The 22,528-nt window shown below is 37.2% G+C and overlaps 1 long non-coding RNA gene across 1 annotated transcript in view; it reads left to right on the plus strand.

The window, feature by feature from the left end:
* LOC119150173 overlaps positions 1 to 18,980 on the plus strand; it is a 181,694-nt gene extending 162,714 nt beyond the window's left edge. The window contains exons 4-5 of the long non-coding RNA XR_005104958.1: positions 12,888 to 12,968; positions 18,895 to 18,980. This is a non-coding gene — a long non-coding RNA (uncharacterized LOC119150173). The remainder of the gene's footprint in view (positions 1 to 12,887; positions 12,969 to 18,894) is intronic.
* Positions 18,981 to 22,528: the final 3,548 nt, after the last annotated feature.

Consider the following 22,528-nt stretch of genomic DNA (forward strand, 5'->3'; position numbering starts at 1 on the left):
GTCTTAAGGGATATTTATATACTGAGGGAGAGCTCATCTGATTGATTACTTAGCTGTGAAAATGTGCATCCCTATTTTAGATTTTTTTCCCAACCTTTTAAGAAAACCTCTTTCCTTTTTATATCTGCCTCAAGCATCACTCTTTTCTTCCTACCTTTAAAAACATTGAAAAATAAAGAGTAGTGGACAAAAGAATGTGAACAGAGATGAAGAAAAAAACATTAAGATTGAAAAAGGATCAAGCCAGAAAGTAAAAAGAAAGATCAACAATTTTTTCAAGTAATCTTCTGGTTTTGAATAAGGGCTTTATTTCAGTTTAGATGTTCTTTTCTATAAAATCATTCCAGATATTGTGTGCTAAACTGGACAGAGGCTTTAATTTGCACATATTTATAAACTGAAACAAATTCAGTTGTCCTGAAATTTGGCATGCAAGTTCATATTGGAATATTTTTTTAATCAGTTCTTTTGAATTGTTATTTAGGTTTTTAATCTTAAAATGACATGGTTCCTTTGTTTATAATTTTAAAATCCAATTTAATTATCCTTTTATATTTCTGAAATAACCAGATTAGTCATCTGGATTTGTAGGAGTTACTAATGAGGGGTATTTTAAACAGATGGAAAAAATAAGCTTTACTGTGAGCAGACAAGAAAAATTTATTTTATCAAGAGGGTTAGTAAAAAATGTACATAAACTACCCATGTGGTAAAAGAAGAACAGAGTGAAAGAAGGATTCAGGTTAAATGCAGTCCTGCTTTGATGTCATCCAACTTTAAAGCTCTCAGAATAACTAATGTATGTTGAAGGAGAGCTGTGTCTCAGTTTCTTGAGTGTGCCACTGCTATCCAGGTGTGTTAAAAGTAATTGAAATGTTTAAAAATTTGTAACTGATCATTGTAAGATGCTACCTCAGAACTTCATTTGCAACATTTGGAGTCGGTATGCGTAATGTCAGACGGTTTGCACTCTGTTGTTTTATGGCAGTTATCTCTGCCCAGCTTGAAGCCATCGGGTAGGAAGGGGAATGCTTCCAAATGATAAATCCTCCCACCTAAATTTTCAGATAGACTGAACTGCCCTTTGGGTAGGTTTAATATTTTCCATTACAGGAAAAGGAACCTAGAAAACTATGGCAAGATTCAGCTCACAATCACAGACATTTACAATTAAGGTTCCCAAATCCAGCTGCAGTTAGGTTTCTAATGATGCGGTTGACATATGTGCTAGGTGTTAGGCTATCATTAAGTCAGTGGATATATAGTCACTAGGGCTTAGAGAGCCATTCAGTTCACCATAATGCAGATCTTGTACTTGGGAATGAATTATTTTCTGAACATGACCAACTGTTTCGACGAGGGGCCTGATTCAGCTGCCTTCTCACAGGGTCTAGCGGTATCTGATGCGCTGTGGAATGGCCCGCTCTGCAAGTGGGTCTCCTGGTTGTCTTGTGTCATCTTTATGGACCTGTTGGATACAGCTTGATACCCCAGGACATGTCAAATGGCATTAGATACCAATGTGTGATCAACTGAACCAAGCCCCATCGTTCGGGGGCTATTCAGTGTGTCTGCAGACACCTATGTGTACATATGTCACCGTCGGCGTCTTGAGCTCTCACTGAGTTTGTTGTCAAACCAAGATAGCTAAAATCAGGGGAGAGAAATCCTACTGCAAAGGCAAATAGGATGGAAATAAATATAATATATTATAATATAAAATATACCATTTCTCAACTCAGATGCTACCAGCCAGGTAGCTACGAAAAGAGACGTGATCTCAGAAACACCAAAGGGCCATTCCCACCCTTCCCAGGAGTGTTTTGACAGCAGTCACTGATAAATTACACACTATACTAACTTTCTGCCTGTGGCAGAAGTTGCACTCTATTGTATGAGGGTAGATACCCAAGGATCCAGGAGCAGCAAAAGTGCAGAGAGGCAGACCAGCTGGAAAAGTACTTGGGCAATAGGACCTCACCTTGTAGTTTCTGTGCAGTGAATCTCAAGCTCAGGAAAAGTGTCCAAAGAATTACAGCATGAAGAGAGATCTTGTAGGGGTAGTAAAAATGCCCCATTTGAATCTCCTCTATTTATTTTTAGTCTTTTGTTTCCTATATTCAGTGAGAAGCATTAACAGTAAGATAATTTTTCATCCCCTACCACATCAAGGAGTACTCTGTTCCGGTGGCTGGTGTACTGGTTAACAGCCTCTATTAAACATCTCCTTTCCTTTTGAAACTACCTTTACAAAACCTTTAATATCCATTTATATTAATCAAACAACTTGTCAAAAATCCCCTCTTCCTGCATGCTCTGTCCCACTCTCCTTATTCCCCCCCTTTCTCACAGTGGTAACAAAGATGTTCCGAGGTCGTGTTTGTTTTGCTTATAATTAAAAAGAAAGGAAACAGCAAGACAGCACCTTCAGTATAGGATTTATGTCCATGATAGAGGCGGAATTCTTAAATTAAAAATAGTATGCACTAGTGTATGCTGCTTCACACATTACTTCAAGAATCTGCGTGCTAATTAAATATATATATTTATATCTTCTCCTAGGTTCTGTAAATTCTTGCTGACTGCAGTGAAGGTTTTCAGGACTAAACTAGGCACCGGTTTCAGTACTTCTTTGTCATCATGGTCTCAAGGTTATCTACTTTCATATGGGAATTATAATATTTAAAAAGTATCACAATGCAATTATGTATATAAATATATATAGAGAGGTATGGAATAGTTTCTCTCATAGAAATATAATCTAATTTACTTCCAGTTTTCAGGTCTTGGAAGAAGGCCTGAAAAATAGCCACTCTGTATTCAGTTTGTTGGTAGAATGCAAGACAGTTTACAAACCCAACTGTACTTGGTGATGGTTTGAAGAGTGATCACTGTAGGTAAGCATGCAAGTACTTTCTATTAGGAAGTGCTTCCATATCCTTATTAGTATTCACCTTTGAGCTAAGCAGTCATAGTTTGGCATTTGTGCTTTTTTTCCAATGTTACCTATCTGGAAGAGTGAAAAAGAATTGTTAGCTTCAATTTAATATTTTTTAACAGAACTAAGTGGAAAGAAATACTTGGTGAAAAAGGTAGGAGAATGTGATTTTATTTTTATTTTGGAAGAAGTGCCCTGCAAGCAGGGCTATAATTCTTTTACAACAAATCAAATATCCTGCATGTACTGTTAAGGGACAGTATAACACGCTCTTTACTGCTGACTCCTGATGAAGTCCTCCATGGTTGGATTACCAGAAGGCTTCTGTTGCCATACAATCATATCTATGTGATGCCCTCAGTCTTTGGGCTGCAATTGTAGCTATTCAAGGATGCTCTTTGCAACCAAAGAATTTATTTTGGAAGCTTCAGTGAAATCCTTTCAGAATTTTTTAATTGTGGGAGTGTGCAAAACATACTCTGTTACCCTTGTGTTTAATAGGCAGTAAAACCAAACGAAAACCAAAAGAAAATAGGTTTTTTGGAGAAAACTAGAGCAAAAGCAACGGATAGCTGCTGGTTTTGACTTGGATGAGTATTTTCCTTGGTTCCTTCTGTTCTGAATATGCAGAAACCTTTTAAAAATGAAGCAGTAAATGGTTTATAAAAGACCATTCTTTTTAGTTCAAGGTCTTCTCAAGTTAATATTGAAAAATGTGATTTTAAAAAATGTGTTACCATGTTTTAAAACTAGGACATTAGGCAGGTTAGTTTTTAAAACATATTAAGAGGTTGGGGACAATCCTAAAGGTAAATCTATTAAGTTATTAGTAGAGTTTTTTGAGTTTAGACACTTTTTCTGACATTATTTACCTTTTTCTCTTCCTGGCCTGGAGCTTCTGGAGAGGTTGAAGGCAGCTGATTCCAGATAGCTGCCATGCACATAAAGGGAAATTTTAAGTACCTGCTTAAACTATTTGAAGCAGAACAATAACCTTCAACACTGAGGAAGCTGAAAGAATAGCTATAGATTAAAACTTCTAGATTTTTGTCATGTCATGAACATTTGAGGTTTTGACTCAAAAACAATAGGAAGCACCTGGCTACTACACAAAATAGTTGTAATGGCATGAACTATTTTTATCTTTTGTTTGGACAACCTTGTCTTACAGAACACTGCCAAAAAACAGCTTCAGAAAAGATAGGAACTTATTTCTCTCCCATATAGTTTATTTCAATAGGTAAGCAGCAAAGTTAAATGCTATACTAAGCTAAAATCTTTTTTCCCCTAAAATAAATTATATATGTCATATATATTTAAATGTTATTTAAGACTGCATTTAAAATTATAAAGAATTCAGGCATTGGGCAATATTTGCTTATTTTTAATGTCTCTTCTTTTTATGGTTGCATCTACATTTAATACTGAACATGTAGATAGTTTCCCTTTTAAAGCCATGACTACTGTTCGTCTTCTAACATTTTGTCCTGGTTTCAGCTGGGATAGAGTTAATTTTCTTCTTAGTAGCTGGTGCAGTGCTCTGTTGCAGATTTGATGTGAAAATAATGTTGATAACACACAGATTTTTTAGCTGTTGCTGGGTGATGTTTATACCAAGTCAAGGACTCTTCAGTTCCTTGGGCTGCCAGCGAGAGGGCTGGAGGGACATGGGCAGCTGGGAGGGGAACAGCCAGGACAGGTGACCCAAACTAGCCACAGGGATATTCTGTACTATGGGACATCATGCTCGGTATGTAAACTGGGGAAAGTTGGCCAGGGGCTGCTCGGGGACTGGCTGGGTGTCAGTCAGCAGGTGGTGAACAATTGTATTGTGCATCGCTTGTTTTCTTTCTTCCCTTCCTTTTGGATTTCATTCCTCTCTTCTCCCTCCTTTTCATTATAACTGCTATTATTGTTATTATCATTATTTTTATTTTATTTAATTCCAGTTCTTAAATTATTCTTATCTCAACCCTTGAGTTTTACATTCCTTTCTGATTCTCCTCCTCATCCCTCTGTGGGAGAGTGTGGGGGTGGGACTGAGCGAGCAGCTGCCTGGTACTTAGCTACTGGCTGGGGTTAAACCATGACACATTTCCAAACCTAGTTTGCTTTCAAACTTCACACAAAGCAAATATTGGAAAGGAAGGTCAAATCTAGTAGAAAATCACGATGCATGTGAAATATGCAGTTTTGTGTCCAACATTTGTGGCTTGGTCCTCAAGCTTTGTCACAAATTTGTCCATTTACAGGTACTTCAGGTTTCATTATTTAAAGGATTCTGGAAAGATTTAGTGTCCTCTTCTATTTTTAAGAAAAGAGAATGCATACTTGAAAATGTATCCTCTGCTAGCTGATGTCACTCTCCAGCACAAGAGGCTAAATTAATTTCTATAAGCCCAAGAACATTATGATGGACATGTGTAAGCACTTTTGCTGTCTGACAGTGAGCCTGGGATAGTGCAAGGTAGAAATATACTAATACTTTTTCTGTTTCACATTTTGTAAGGGTTTATAGACATCATAGTCTCCACTAAATTTACACTAAGTCTCATATCCACTAAGTCTTGAAGCTAAGCTATAGCCTAGGGGGAGCAGAACAGACTTCTTATCATAGATCACATAAACTCCAATAGTGCTAAAAAACATTCAGGAGCACCTGCATTGGTTTACACCACATTAATATTTCATACATAGGTTCTATGCTCAGAAACAGGCCTGGATATCAACTTCTCAGACAGAAAATCTGAAATTTCCTGATTTTAGAATACAGAAATTTAAAAGATAAAGAACATAAAGAAGCATTAATGACATAAAACTGCATTCTTGAAGATATTCAGATCTTGACTGTACAAAACCTTGAGTAACGTGATCTATGTTGGTTATCTGTAGAGTTGGTAGCTGCACCAGATGACTTCCAGAAGTTCCTTCCAACTTAAAAGTATTTTAGCATGTTGCACATTGGAAAAGCTTCTTACAGTTGATAAAATCTAAAATAATAGCAGCAAATCTTATTAGTTTGTGACAAAAGTGGGTTGTGCTATCCAGGGCTTTTCCATCTACCGGAGCATCACCTGCATCTCCTGTATGACATAAAACAACCTCTGTGTGGTTTTAAAGCCCGAGGGAAACTTTTGTGGTGACCTAGTCTGATTGACATCCTTCACCTATTTCTTTCTGGTACACCAGTCATCCCCAGCATTATCAAGGTGTATCCAAACTTGTGTTGATGTCTTTATAGCACCTAGTTAGAAGTGAATATGATACTTTCAGAACTGAATGCCAAGACCACATCTAACCTGAAATATCATTGTTTGCCTCATATGTGTCTCACATAGTCCTACATCTGTGTCAATAAGGAAAAAAAAAAAAAAAACAAACCTCCAGTTTTTATAGACAGTAGCTCTCCCATGACTGCTCACAAGCCTTGTGGGCTACAGGAAAGGTTTCTGGTATGGCCAGTATGACTGGAAAGGTGGTTGCTTGCTATGTGCAACTGAGAGACTTTACAAGCTGGCTGGTGTCAAGAGTCTGTTTTACATCTCATGGAAGCAGCAGAGGACCTGCTGGGTCAACACAAGACTTCTCTTGCTTAGGCGACTTTTCATGATATTTTTTTTTTTTCATGCATACCTCAGATGTAATTTTTGAAGTTTAGTCTTAATTTTATTTTCCTGCTCTATCAATATTGTTTTAGAATTCAGTGTGCTTTGTGTTTCTCTTAAGAATAGATATATTTATCTACAAACCTGAGCTCAGCTAAATTAAAAATAGACATATTTATTTACAAATGTTAACTCAACTGCATTAAAGTTTGGGTTGAGAAAATATTGCATCTTTGATGTAGCTTAAACTTTGCCTTCTGGTTTTAATCTGTGGTTTTTAGAAATATTCAGAAATACCATTTACACCTTGCAAATTTGCTTGCAATCTGAGGCTGTCCAGAAGTCCACTGGGTTTAGGAAAAAAAATCATAGATAATAAGAAAGCAAGCCTGAAGGGTAGTGTTAAAAGAAACAAATATCTCTAATATTTTTGGCAATTCCTCATGCCAGAAAAACCTAGCAAGGGGAAAAATAACAGCTAGGCTGAACTGACATGTGAATTGGAAAGGCTAGATAGCTGTTATGTTGTGGGTGGGTCCTTCATACTTCTGAAGTTATAATGTTTTTATTTAAAAACCAAATTAGATTTCTAGGCATGTATGGTATATATCAATTTAAAATTATTGGAGTTCTTCATATTGTTAAGCGTGCTTCACTTTGAAAGAGTGAGGCTTTCCTGTAAATACCAAGTAAATTGCTCTGCAAGTCCAGAATCTTTGATCACCTCTGCATTGAAATGCTTATGAAAGATGCTGTAGTGAAGATGCTGTAGTGTTCCAATAATTTTACAGCTCTCTGATTCATACGCCTAGAACCCCAATAATTTCTAAATTGAATAAGTTTAATTATTTTCAAAATCTGTGTGCAATATTAATTGATTTAAGATCATTCTTCAGCTTTTCATTTTTTAATTTACAGAAAAACCCCAAAACCAAAAAACTCTTTTTTTTTTCTTTTTTTCTTTTATAAAGACCAGCTCTTTCCTCTGCAGGCCGGGAGACATTATGAGCTAATTCAAACATTTCACTTTTAAAATGGAAATTGAACCAAATTCTCTCCAAATAGCACCGATGATGGCTGGGGGAAAAAGAAGGGGGGGTGGGGGGGGTGGGGGGGGGGGGGGGGCGGGGGAAATCACGGGCTCAAAAGCCGAGAAAATACAAAGTAAGAGGCTGTCAGTGATCCTTGCTGGGAAAAGTGTGAAGAACAAGAAACATATTGTCACTGTTCAGATGCAGTCAAGGTGAAGTGGGGAGGCTGAATGAAAGTTGCAACAATGTGACAAAAGAGAGACACAGCTCCATTTAGTCGGGCATGGAGGAGAGCAGGAGGCACAGAAGGCTAGTTCACGTGTTGCTTCTAAGCTGATTTTTGCTGTCATTTTATCATACAATTTCAGAAGGAAATGATGTATGCCCTTTTGTATCGCCTGACTTTGCCTTCTAAGAACAAAACTTAGTTACTTTCTCACAAGTGACCTTGTTCTTTTTTTAACACATGGCAGTAGTTTACAATTTACATAACTTCCGGAAGAAAACTCCCATCACTATTGCTTGTTAGCAGTAGAGCCTGCTCTTGCGTTTCTTTCCAAACACATGTGCTGGATGGTCTTTGTTCCCAGTGGGTCACTGCTTCAGAATAAACAAGGGCAAAAAAGAAGCATCCCAGGAGAGGAAGCACTCCAGCCTGCCAGGGTTCCCTGAGGCTCTACCCCCTGTTGCCATGAATCGCACACAGAGATCACCCTGCTTACACTGCCCACCTGGAAACCCACACCTGCCCCTCTGGTCCTGCCTGGGGAGCTAGAACGGGCCCCACATAGGGCCTCACCAAAAGAAAGGGGAGGACATGAGTTTCAAAAATATTACCACCTAAACGGAGTACAGTTACGCTGATGTACGAAAAGAGAAAGGGACTGGGAAATGCACTGCCCTTGTGCAGGTACTTCAGCACTAATGCAGAAATTGCTGTGGAGGCAGGACAAAGAAGCAGCAGACCAGGGAAGAAAGGTTTTAAGTTATTTCACAAGTGTTTTACTAAGGAGGTAGCCTGGAAATGTGGAAAAAATTGGAGATTTGCAAAACACAAAACAAGACATGTTCCGTCATAACGTGTGCACTTTCAGTCATTTAAGAGAAACCGAGTGTAGCCTTTCTGTGTAATATCTTCCACTGGAAAAGCAGGTCTGCATTTTTTGTTGTTTTACTTGTTAAAAGCTGTCAGGTACCTCAGGAGATACTCAGATGACGACAGCTGCTGTGGTTTTGGACAGGGGTTTACAGCTTTCTGCTCCTGATGCTATAGTAGTGGGGCTTGTGACCCTTTTCTGCTGCACCTGTTATCCATATAGCATATGTTTATGTCTCTGTAGTGAAGGGTTTATGCTATCTCAGAAGGTGAGCTCATGCTAGTGTTTGCAGCTGGAGGGCAGCGGATGGTCTCCCTTCAGCTTTGCTTTCAGAGATGTAGCTTCCAGCAGAGGGGTAGGGTGATTTCATAGCACTGTGAAGCCGATATCATCAGTTCAAACACATCTTACCAATGTGGAAACTGAGTTTGGAAGGGCTGCTGTTATTTAGGACACTGTGTTCTCCAATATTTTGAGTGAATCATTAGTCTTAAACATAATTATAAACAAAACTTACAAAGCTAAAAATGTGATTTGGAAATCTGTTAAGAATAATCAGGCTCAAAAACTCCTCCTGGACTTTTTGTGGCCAGTACCTGAACCTATGGGGAGAATGATTTGCTGCTTTGCTGCTGTAACAGGAAACATTTAGTGAAACTGCTATTTCCCTTGTTCCTTTCTATTTAAGGCTCCTCATTTTTTATTTTCTTTCAGTTTTCTTTCTTTATCCCTGCTCCTCACGTTTCTAGCTTTTTTATCCTTTTTTTCTTAGCTTTTCCCCAAACTCATGTTCTTTTTCACTTTACCATCCTAGACTTTCTACTGTTTTTCTATTTGAAATCTTGTAAATCCTTTCCATCTTTCCTGCAGAAACTCCCTGGTGCAAGGCCTTCACAAACCATTGCTACCCTTCTTGCGGTGGCTCACTTCTGGCTGAGATCTTGAGCTGTTACAAAAGTTCTTGTCGGCACTTCTGACAGGAAAATTTGGCAGGGTGTATCTGCCTCTGGTTCAAATGCAGGGTAATTGCATTTCAGCTTTCTGATTACTTGAGATTTTTGAGAGATTTTTGTGGACAATCTCTCTGATTGTCTACTAAGCAATGCACAAACTACAGGGTACGCAAATAGTATTCATGTAATTTTCAAATTTGCATAATCAGTGGTCTCAGACAACAATTAGTATTTCACTAATATCCAAACAAACATAATTTTCCAAATTATACAAAACTCAATCAGAAATTACATTTTCTTGTGTGTAGTGGCCTGTTGGAGATTATCAAATACCTAAGAGAATAAAGATTATTTTTGTTAATTTGAGGATTAGTACTCCCAGCAAGTTTTAATTTACATAGATACAAAAAGAATAAGTAAGTTAAAAATAATTCAATAACTTTTTCTAAGGGTATCTCTTCCTGTTATAGAGTTCGCTGCTACATAACACCAAAAATTTAATTGGCATTTTGGAGTGCTTTTTAAAAGGTAATCTTTATTGATCTCATTTCAGTGTAGCCTGAATTTTGAGAAACAGTGTTCCAAAAGGTGGGTTGGCAGGTAAATTGGTCCATTATGTGCATTGGTGCATTAGGACCAATGCAAACTGGCGCATTAGGTCGTTCAGAATTAGTGAAAGACAACTGAAAGACCATGCTGGTTTTGACTGGTTCCTCCAGACTGCAGTCCTTCATCTTCAAAAGCAAGAGAGACCTCATATACCATCAATCATCGCTGTTGTGTTTAGTACTCAACAGATTGAAATTTGCTGTTTTCAGATACTACACACCAGTACAAACCCCATTATGTGTGTTACATTTCAATGAGAGAGGAACACTTGACTCTGGTTTGCTGCCTGTAGTTGTTTCAGACACATTTATAAAGAGATGTCTTCCTATGGGAACTATAAATCACACATTACCTTTTAGCTATGCCATATTTTAAAATAATGTTAACATGTTAAAATAAAGGTCTGTGTATTGTTCATAATGCACACACTTTCCTTGCTGTGTTATGTACAGAATAATCCATATACCACCCATACTGGAAGTGGTTATTAAATATGCTGGCTCGGTTTACTTGTAGCTCTAATACACTTCTGTAACGAGGGACTACTTGTAACATCAAAGCATGGGGAGACATTAGCTCTTTTCCCCTATAGCCTCTGACCTGAAAGCTTTGCTTTTTATCTCTATATAAAAGGAAAATATTCTTTTCAAAGAAGCCTGGCTAGAGTGTGGATATTTTCTCCATTGTAGAATAAGAGCCTGTGAAAGTAATCTACAATTTTTCATCTTTGTTCAGAGTATTGTTTCTTTTTGGACATTATGCCTCTTTGAGAGTGAAAACTCTTGCTTTCAAGTAATAGTGACTGGAAAGTGCTTTCTAAATCCTGAGGTACTTCTGTTTTCTGTAACCCTGTAAGTCTGAAGAAAGGCAACCAAACATTTCTATTTTTAAAAGAAATAAAAAGAGACATATTGTGTAAGAGAAAGAAAATAAAGTTTTAGAAATAATTGATACTCAAAATAATGGGTAAGACCCGGAGACAATTAATTATATGCAGGGCTTGTAAGGGAGCCAACATCTGGCAAATCTAAACTCTATATTTTAACTTGCAGATTTTTATTTTTTTTTTTTAAAAAAAAAAGATATTATATAGCAAGTGATGTTTCTCAAGTTGATTTGGGTTTTTAAATCTATGGATTGGATCATCTTTGCTTCTGACTTTGTATGCATCAGATTTTTTTGTGTGATCTATCTTGTCTTGCTTCAGCATTTTAGGATTCTTTACCTTTTGGCTTTTGGATTCTTAACTTGAACTATCTTAGGGAGGATATGGTCTTCAGAAACAGCTAAGTACACACTGTCAGAAAATTTGGCTGATGTATGCACAATTATTTTTGAGTATTGGCTCCCTTGTTCCCAGGCAATCACAGGGAATGGGGCACTGACTTAACCAAACATAGGTGCAGTAAACAGGGAAAGGAAGGATGAGCACAAATGGGCACATCATGTCATGTATTGTTGGTATTCTGCCAGTTATAAATACGTTTCAAGCCTAAATTTTCAATTAACTCCCAAATAATTTCCTAAACCCATAGGCACTGTTAGTATTACAGAAGGTGTACATTCCCATACTTGTATGATCTGGACTCCAAGGTTTCTAATAACATTTGAAACTTTTTTTTTTTACCTGTAATTATTTGTTGCAAGGACTCTTTCCTTAGAATCCTACAAAGAAATATAAGAAAGGGGTCAGTTGTTTTTCTTTATGTAATTATTTATACTAAGTCTATTTTAAAGGTGGGTTTGTTTGAAGCTTTTCTTTTCTTTTTGCCTATTTTCAGTCTATGACACTTAACTGACAGCAGTGTTAAGTCAATGAAAATTCACTGATTTCTTGGATGCTATAAGAAGGTGGGCCTTATAGGTATGAACAGTTCCTGTGATGTGGGTGTTTTACAGTTTAACCTGGGCTTAATTGCTTTTCCACACACATTCTAAAAATTGCTTAGTCATAGGAAGGGTAGCACAGTCTGATTCTGATATAATGGCATAAGTAAAAAAAAATTAAAAAAAAAAAGCTACTCAATTTTCTCTGCAAGATTTCATATGAATAAATTAGTTTCAGACTTTCTTCTGCTGGAAATAAGCTGAAACACTTGTTATGATTTTTAATAAAGGCGCATCATTTTGTTATACCTGTAGAATTGCAGACTAGCATATATTTTCAAGCATAAATATATTTATCTAAAACATTACAGAACTGCATTAGTGTATGTTCTATAAAGCGTCCTGTTGCATTTTTTAAATAAATTGTTTTTCTTTGTTTTTGAACTAAACAGAGAAAACTTTTTCTTGCAGAGTTAATTTCCTTGATAGGAGGCACATATGCGTCAAGTTACACATATTGTATCCCTGTGTTAGACATAATAGCATCTATGTCCCTAGTATGCTTTCCAGGAATCTCATAAACAGAAAGTAAGATGGAGAAGGAAAGAGCAGCATTTGTGGGTTGGCTTTTTTCCCCAGACTGTAATAATCAAAATCTTAGAAAATTCAAAATATTTTTCAAAATGTAAATGTGAGTAAATGACGTGTTACACTTGTCTAGATAGTTAAAAGAATCTGAAACCTTCTGCCAAAAATTATTATTTTAGCTTGCATTCAACTAATATGCCAACTTATGGTTACTTACATTTTACTCCTGTTTGCTACAGGTGACATGGGTGAATATCAGACAGCTCATTATGGAGACAAGCATGCTGCATTCCCAAAGTAGGATGACAGAACAAGTCATGGTATGTATTGTAATTTCAGTGCTACGATACATCTTCAAGCTGTCTGAGGTAAAATGCTTACTAAGCACTGCATTGGGGCTGTCAGATTGCTTCATGGGGTGGTAATTAAATTGAGGCAGTTCTACCGTTCATGTTGTGGAACTAAGCCAGAATTATCTGTAACCTAAAAATATTCTACTGTAGATTGCCTGTTGTAGCAGGAACACATCTTTTTGCATATATATTCTCTGTCGTGGAAAACATCCTATTTCTCACTGGTTTTTCTCACGTCCATTGGCTGCAGGGGAGGAGAGCTGTTTTGTCGCTGTACTGGTTTAAGTCTGATGGAAACCGGTCATCAAAGCTGGTATCTCGTTTAAGACTGCAGACACTTGGGCTGGGTTCCAGTTGTGTCTAATGGGGATAAAGGATTGACGGTCGTTGTGGCCAAAGATGACGTTAAAGTCTCCTGCCTGATTTACGGTGTTCTCAGCCCTTATATAATTTAGCATAGCCAGGGGCCCGCTGGGCTGCAGTGGCTGTTGCCTCAGAAATAAAGCTCAGTGCATGTGAGGAGGCAATGTGATAAACGAAGAGGGAGATGCTTCTGGTTGTTTCTGGAGACTAGCTGCATGTTTAAAATGCGCAGGAGCTGCCGTGCTGGGTGAAACCAAGGATCCTGTCAGCTCAGCAGTCTGTCTTTGGCAGTGCTCTGGTATTCTGCCCTGAAAATCAGTGCTAATCCGGAGTGACCCCGGCTCTGATGCAGCGCCCTGGGTGGAGCATCCTAGCACTGCCAGAGTGTCCTCCTATGGAAATACTATCTCGCTCATGTTCTTCCTGAGACAGGGTGATGAAAATTGCAGAAAGCATTAGTGATACAGGCACAAAATGGTCTTATACAGCAGCATGAATGTGTTCTTGTTTTCTTCTCTGCTTGTTTCTTAGTGAATCCGGACTTTCTGAAATTTATAAGGTACCTAAAAGCTTGTAGTGAGATAGGCATACACATGCAAAACAGGTTTTGAGTGTACAATGTGGAGGAACTGTTAATGGGTTATCTGGAAATAGATGATATCTCCTGCAAAAACTATAGTTAAAGTTGTTCTTTTCTTGATGAAACAGTGGTAAATGTGAATGTACGATGAGAAATGCTGAAAATCACTGTTGCAAGATTCAGAACATGATAAGAAAAGGTTGTAAGGAGAAAACAATGTCTTGAAAAAATGTGCTGTAACGCTTGTCCCTTTCCAAACTAAAAAAAAAAACAAAACAACAAACCAACAACAACTACGGAAGTACTTAAACTGATGTTCAATAAATAGATACATTAACCAGGAATCTGTTAGAAAGGAAAGAAGTTGCGAAGGGTGACTTTACTCCATGGGCTCTCAGTTCATCAGGGTCTACCCACAGCCAGAAGAGAGAGAGAGAGAGAGATGGATTCCTATGGGGTAATTCAGAATAAGAATCTCAACTGACTGGGCTCTCACCTTGAAGCATAATTTGTCATCAAAGGATATTGTGACAGGAGACAGTGCAACTGTTTCATTAACAAGATTTCTTATACTGTTCTCTGATTATGAAAAGGCTTTTTATTGTTGAAATCTGCAGTTTGATTTTTTTGTTTAATATATGTATGAATCTGGCTCAAATATCTTGTACTCACGAATATGACTTTTGGAAGATACAATTTTCCTTATTAATTCATAATTTCCCTCTGATTATTGAATTTTGAAGCACGTTTTCTCCTTGCTTATTTGTCGGGATTTTTTGCCTCTGGTAAACCACGCTATATACATGTTCACATCCTTTGATTTTACTGCTGTTTTTCCTGGTCCCCTTGTTATATTTGCTTTCTTCTGTTTGATCTATTATACTCAATGAACAACGGTTTCCACTTAGACTACACTTTATGCTTGTTCGATTTTTAAATAGTGTATCATAATGGCATTGGTGATATTACACTGAAGTCCCTCGTCCTGCAAAGGCTGATTTGTGTTATTCACTTTGTGCAATGTGAACAGTCCCTTTGGAGTTTAAGAGTTACACGCATGGACGTGAAGCTTTGTGTGCTAATTGGTTTTAGTGGGCTCATTTTCAGTATAACAAAGCCCCATTTTAAGGACTGTTGCTCAAATCTGAAAATGCACTTTTCACTGGAAACAATTGTAAAAAATATGTCCTCAGCTGGGAACCTAGAGAATGGAATTTTAATTTGGAGTAAATTAAGCATTTATCTTGAGGGATACCTGTTGACCAGCCATATTTTATGGCTATCTGACAATCTTCTATACTTTTGAAACATAGAAATAACTATTTTTGTAGTAATGCTTTTACAGTTGCATTTCATAGCATAAAGCATGAAGCAGTATAAGTGATGCATTTGATTTTTTTCCCCACATTCATCTACTCAGAAGAAAGCAGCTAGAATAACAGGCAGTAATTAGCTTTCATCCAAATTACGTATGAAATTTTAGTCTGTAGACTCATTGGGCCTATGTCAGCCTGAAGATTAAAGGCTTCTTAACTGCATAGTGACACAGCGGGCTGAGCAAGCTGTGAAGGAGCTGGTGGGGTTTGTTGTATAATAACTGATACGTGGATCACTGGAAGAGTCTGGATTTCTGTGTCCAATCCAGACAAACAGAAGTCTACCTCATTGTATCCATCTGTTTTACTAGATCACCACAAACTGGGGTCCACAATGTAGCTGACACAATTTCTGTGGTGCTGGAAATACATTATTTATTGAGATGTTAGATGCATACACCCCAATAACTGCTTTTGGCAGCATGCTACAGCTTACTAATTAATTTGGTTGCCTTTTGGACAGATTTTGTTTGCTGCTGTGGATACAATCAATGGATTTCAGGTGTTCTACAGTCAAGGCAACAGCTGTGCATAATGTGCTCTGAAGTTGTATTGAGATTATCCTTCAAGCTTGGTTATTAGCACAAGCAGGAAAATATTCTAAAGCATTTATAGAGAGCCTGTAAGCAGTGAACTGTATTGTCCTCCACTGGAGGAAACCTAAACATATCCAAGCAAAAACGAATTGACCTCAGATAACAACTCCACCTTCTCATCTTGGGACAGTCAAAAATTTCTTCAGCTGTAGCAGACTGCCATCGTGGCTTTCCATCACCTAGTATCCAGGATGCCAATCTTCAATTAGTCTTTAACACTTTAATGCCTTAAATTACTTATTCCTTCTGTCAAACCTACCATTTGCATCTGATTTAAAATAATTTCCGTTTCTAACCAGTCTGTGAGTTCAACTAGTTGTTTTTTTCTTTACTTGTAAATAAAACTAGGTCAATTCCAGTTCAGTTCAGGTACAAAATGAGTTAGATGGTGCAGATATCACTGCTGTAACATAGAAGATGTTTGGCCATCTGGAGACCACAACATGCCCTCAGACTGGACAAAGGGAGGTTCCCAGCAGGCTCACTTTCTCAGTTAGTATGAAAGAGTACTAAATAGGAAGTTTAGTGAATAATATTTCATATTTAAGTTTGATGCTTTTTTTCTGTTTCTTAAAGACATGTTCTGAAGAATCCTGGGTTGAGGGAGGAGGAGGAGAAGATACAAATTTATAGTTCATGTCTGTTATTTGTGCCTAGAGTCTTTCCTGTTGGAAAGAAGAAAGGATGGGCAGATTCAATGGGTACCATATTTTGGATAATTTCATCTCTCCACGTTAATTTTCAAAATATTGATGAGTTTGGATAATATTTCAATGAATCAGCTTTGCAGAAATATCATCAATGCAAGTAATGGTGATAGGAGCTCAGCGGTTAAACAGACTTAGAAAAATGTTTTGAGGGTAATATGGGATACACTGTTATGGGTGTCCTGGTAGCAGATCCTTTATTTATATCACAAACTTGACTGGACTTCATAAGAATGGAAGTCTATACTTTTGTATCTTGTAAATCAAAGAGGTAGCAGGACATACTGGAAATAGTACTCTTGAGTTTTAATAGCCTCTCTAAAACATTGCCAGTGATAGGTTGTGCAATTCTTTTAGCTTCCATGTTCCCCTTATGTCGTTTGCCCAATAAGGATGAACTAGAAATTTTATTAGAAATATTGTGAGTACCATTGCACTTCAAAATTTCTTTAAATGAAATCAGAAGGTGTTTTCTCCTAATAGATACTTTGCAGACAGAAATCAATTAGTCTGATAGTGTTACTGTTCTCCAAAATGGAATTGTATTGTACCAGTTTGATGTCTTATAATTGCACACTCTATGGTTCTGTGACTCTTATCTCTCCCTTAGTCTGTGAATTTGAAACCATCAGGAAGATGTCAGATTGGTATGAGTATTCTTCAGTGATAAGAACCGTAATTGTTGTAGGGAGACTTCTTAATCTTGGGTCACTCAAATCCCTTTTAAAGACAGCAGGTGCTCTCCAGAACAAGCATTAACAAGAAGAGATTATGAGGTAACCTGTTGTTCTTTATATCTCAGCATCTTATGACAAAGCTTACCATCAGCCAGTGTGTTCAGCAGCCAGTCACTACAGTGAAAAAAATCAAATGTGACTCAGGAAGGGACTAACGTTTTCAATACTAAAGGGTAGATTAATTTTAAAGGCTGAAAACTGAGAACTGTTACAGAGAAATTTATATCAGATAATTACAGGAGTCAACTATAAAAGCAAGAAACAAAATAGCAGAGGGTAAAAAAAATGGAGCTGCAGATATCCAGTGTGATGCAATCAGAAAGAAATTCTGCTTCCTCAGAAATCAAAATCCAAACCTGAGTCTTGCCAGATTTGTGTCATGTTGCAACTTTCTTTTTCATTCTACCCCCCATCTTCCCTACTGTGGCAAATATAGTGAAAGCGAGTTAGTCATTCATATTATCAGACTCTAGCATGCTAATAGTGTGACTTCATACCTATGTGCTTGTGCTGTTGGCTGCTTATCATTTACAAGGTGAACTCGTGAAGCTGAATGTGCTCAGGGTCTAACAGAGCTCTCCCAAGTATGATCACAGTGGAGCAGAACTGTCTGTTATTTTCAGCTCCCAAACTTTTATGAATTTCTGGATCCAAATACCAACTACATTTTGTTACAATAAGATTTCGCTATCTAATCCTGTCCATTTCCATCAAGATCATGATGCAAAATTATTTGAGTAGAGTAAAGCACGTCTATGGCAGTCTTTGTGAGGTCGAGAATTAAGCATAGGATAAATCACTGCATTCAAATAATAAAGCCCACTTTCAAAAGCAATTCATGAAAAGATTTTTTGAAGGTATTTTGATGCAGGAGTGTACTTAGCACTTTCTAAGAGCACGCTAATCTCAGTGAGTGTTAGGGACTTAACCCTTCTTCATTCTACTTTGAAAAAAAATCAGCTAGGTGCCTATCTCTGCCTCTAAGTTCCAAAATACTTTTTTAAAAATCTGGCCTTTGATAACCCAAATCCCCTTGCCTTTTAGTAAGGCTTTTCATCCTGAATTCTAGATCCTCATAGGTTTTGAAGGTCTCACTCTCTTAAATTAAAATGTAAGTTAAAGGCCCAGGTACTTCTGAAAAGCTGAACCTTGGTGCTCAGGTCACTTCTGAAAATGAATGTTTGACTACTAATCCCCTCAGGTACTTGTGAAATATTTTCCTGTCACATCTGAGAAACTGTTCTAGATGAATTTACTTTGTTATACACTTGCTTTGTCCTGAAGACTGCCTATCAAGTTTGTGTAATATTGTAGATAATATTTAAATGTTTTTTTTCCAAGAAGAATGACAATATTTGGTGGGTTTTTTTAAACTGAAAAATTGTAAGTAGAACAAAAATATATATTTATGCCTTCAGCAGGCAAATGTTTTTTTTAATGGAATTTAAATAAATGGAATTTTTATGATGAAAAAAGCAACAGTAAAAGCAGTGATTATGTTTTTCATAGCTCATTTGCCTCCCTTGCCCTGCAGATCTTGTACAGAAGGAAAATGAGATCCCTGGTGAAGCCTACAATGTCAATGACTCTGAAGAAGGACTCAGAGACCCATTGGTGTTTAATGACCCTTATTGGCCTCCACAAAAGAAACTGGTATGATCTACTAAAAGAGACATATGGTTCTTTAGAAATATAGAGGAACACAGTTTTCTTCATGGGTAAACACTGTAGTCAAGCATTTCTAAACACTGCCTGGTTTTAGATGACTGCTCTTAAAACGGCTGTCCAAATTTGGTGAGGAATTGCATTAATTTTTCATTAGTACTTGACCAACAACAGAAGTATTTTACCAATACCACAATCATGAACTTTTAATGCTATTTTTAGTCTGCAGTATCATATCAAACTAAACAAAACACAACTGATAAGAAAGCTAAACAAAACAATGAAGAGCAGCTAGACTGTTTTATCAGGCATGGGCACATTATATAACGCAATCACGTGATATCCCAAAGTTATAGGTAAGTGTTGGAACATGATAATGTTTCTGTATTAATTCCTTCATTAAAGTAAAATACATATTGTGAGAATCTTTATTGCAACTGGAGATGAGACAGTGGCAACTGAGGGAGATTGAAGTAGCAAGTGAAGGAAGGGAAGGGAAGGGAAGGGAAGATGAAAAGAAAAGCAAGAAGGGGAAAGAATGAAAAATAACGGGAAACCTCAACATTTAATGGCAAAAGAAAACAAAAAAATCATTTCACAATGAAGAAAACAGTACTGGAGATTCAGCTAGGATGATATAAGAAACAAATAGAAAAAAACATACTGCAGTCATATCACAGAATAAACTATAATTTATTATAATATATATATATTATATATATGTATTATATAATAAATATATAGGACTAGAACCTATTGTATGAGTAGACTTCAGCTGCAGGCAGTGATAAAATGCTGAATATACCTTAAATGCTCAGTAGATACTCCGATGTAGAAAAATTCTGATGGGCAATGTATTTTTTGCTTCTTTCTCTAACGTGTCCCCAGAAAAAGAGCATCTGTATGACAGACACACCACTGATATCTTTCACTGGCTTTAGAGATGCTGTACTTGGGGTAAAACACAAGTACAGAGTCTCTGTTTCAGTTTCTTTAAGGGGTGTGCTTATTTTCTAACCTTGAACCATCCAGAGGAGGAAATACATTGAGCTGTTGGATTTGTTCTAGTGACTAATTTATCTTTTCACACGCATTTGTGAAAACAATATGATTGGTTCTTCTAGCTTATAACTTTTTCCTACTTTAGTATACTTCTCAATGCTCTTTACAAGGGGTGGAATTGAATCTGGCCATTTTTTAAAAGTTCCATGAGAAGTAACAATTTACGTAAACCAAGATTCCTCTTGAATATCAATTTAGCAGCTTGAAGTAATGTACTTGTCATATGGGAATATTGATATGAAAGGAAAAATGGCATGGATATATAAGAAATTAAACTAACTGCCTGTGTAGAGGTATCAAAAAGCACAGTGATGAATACTCTGAAATGTTTGTTGCAAGATCCTACCACTATACAGTCATCAGAGATGAAAATGGTGAAATATATTTTTTTCTAATACCATCCCAATGATTTAGAAAAACTGTAATATATGTAGAATATGTAGGACATGCTACATGTGCATGGTCCAGCTCAGATTTTGCAGTATGGGAGGGCTAAGAGGAATAGAGTAGGTGCATCTGCCTCACACTGTGACTGCAGAAGCAGGAAAAAAGTCTAGTGGGTAATGTCAGAAATTCTGACTTTCCTACAATGGGGCTGATGAAATGCAAAGCAGGGACAGTGCCCTGTAAAGGAGCCAAGTCATTTATTCTTCCTGGCAAAGCAAGAGAAAAGCAAGAGAAATTGTGATTCTCTGAGTCCCAATAAGACCTTTTACCCTATTTTGCTAATGTAAAGGGTTTTAGGGTGGATTTGCATTCACTTTTGAGCCCCTTTGCACTACTAGAGAGTTTAAACTTGACATTCCAAGCCAGAATTTGTTCTCTGGTCTTCTCCCCTGGTAGTACAACTTCCTTCTCTTGAACCATCAAAGAGCTGTGCTTCAAGAGCCCATCAGGTTCAGAAACCAGACTTGAGTGTCGCTTGTCCAAGGTATTCAGGAAGAATCAACTGACCACCTTGCCTCTTTTCTGAAATGTTATCCTTCAAATGTTAGTGTCGACAACCATAACAAAACACTATTTTGAGAGGATCATGCCAGCTTTAAGTATGCTGCCTGATGAAGGCCAAGGGGAAGTGGAGCATTTATGATACACTGCTGCAATTTCCCTTTAAAAATCTAGTATTGGTTTATTTTACTCTTTCTGTTGCATGGTGAGGTGACTAAAAAAATATGAAAAAACAGTATGTAAAACAAAATCAATTAAGGGTTATCCAAAAAATGTAAATATATTTGATACTGCAATTTAGTTTGGAAGAAACTAGATTTGGATTAGAGATCTATTTTTCATTGTGTGTATTGCTCTGCACAGACATAAAAACATGCCAGTAAAATGGATGGCAGAATGATTTTGGCTAGCAGACTTACCCTACTGGTTCATTTCTCTCTGTGTTGACTTTGTCCCTTACATTCCAAACATGGATAAATGTATTAACATGTAGTTTACCATACAGGTCAGGGGATCTTTCTCATTTGACCTTGAAAACAAATGTTCTGTCTGCTCTGCATGGATAATTCATAAGATTTAGTGGTTCATCTCTGTATGTTTGGCATTCAGAAGTGTTGCTTCCCCAAATGTGTCACTGCCTTCTGCACCAGTTAGCTTGTGCACTGCTGCTGAAAGCTGGTTACACATTTATGGGGCTAGATTTGTGTCACACAGTGATTTTTTGTTTAACATGAAGACACAGTATGCTGCTAACATGATAAAAGTCCCATTTTCATGAGTAGTAGGACATACTGCTTGTGTGTTCTTTGGACGCAATCAAATTGTGTTGGTTGAAGAAAAATGCTTGAGGTAATTTAGACACCCCCCCAAAAAAGTCAATGGACAGGCAACAATCATCATTAAAGAATTTTCCACTAGCCAGTGAAATAATGTATATGCATACATGTGTTGTGAGTACAAACACATACTGAAAGAGTCATAGCTGAAGAGCAAAAATAATAACATAGCCTTGAATTGCTCACTCTTAGAAGTTTGTGTTATCTGAATTACTACACGATGACATGTAGTATGCAACAATACTTCTGTGTATATAGGGTAGAAAGCAAGCCAAACGAGAGAACAGAAAAGATAAGAATGAGGTCAGTTTTCTAGGTAAGGCAACTAGAAGATGTGACACCTCATATGAATATTGTTCATTTTTTAGCGGGTAAACTTTCAAGATATTTCTGCTTAACTTCAGACCTTCATGAGCTGCAGAACTCATGCTAGCTAGAGGGCTAACAGAAAAATCTGACCATGCTTCGGAGAGCTTGCAGATAAGGGTAAAATAATCAAACGGTTGAATACTATCAGGATACACCCCTCTGCATCAGGAGGCAGTGAGACAGTATTGATCTGCTGGGTAAGCAGCAATCACATCTCATCAGTAGCTTAGTCATTATTGAGTCTCTAGTCATCATAGTAAAATAAAGATTTGATATGGGACTATGTCT

The sequence above is a fragment of the Falco rusticolus genome, chromosome 6, assembly GCF_015220075.1.
Source record: "Falco rusticolus isolate bFalRus1 chromosome 6, bFalRus1.pri, whole genome shotgun sequence".
Taxonomy (NCBI): Eukaryota; Metazoa; Chordata; class Aves; order Falconiformes; family Falconidae; genus Falco; species Falco rusticolus.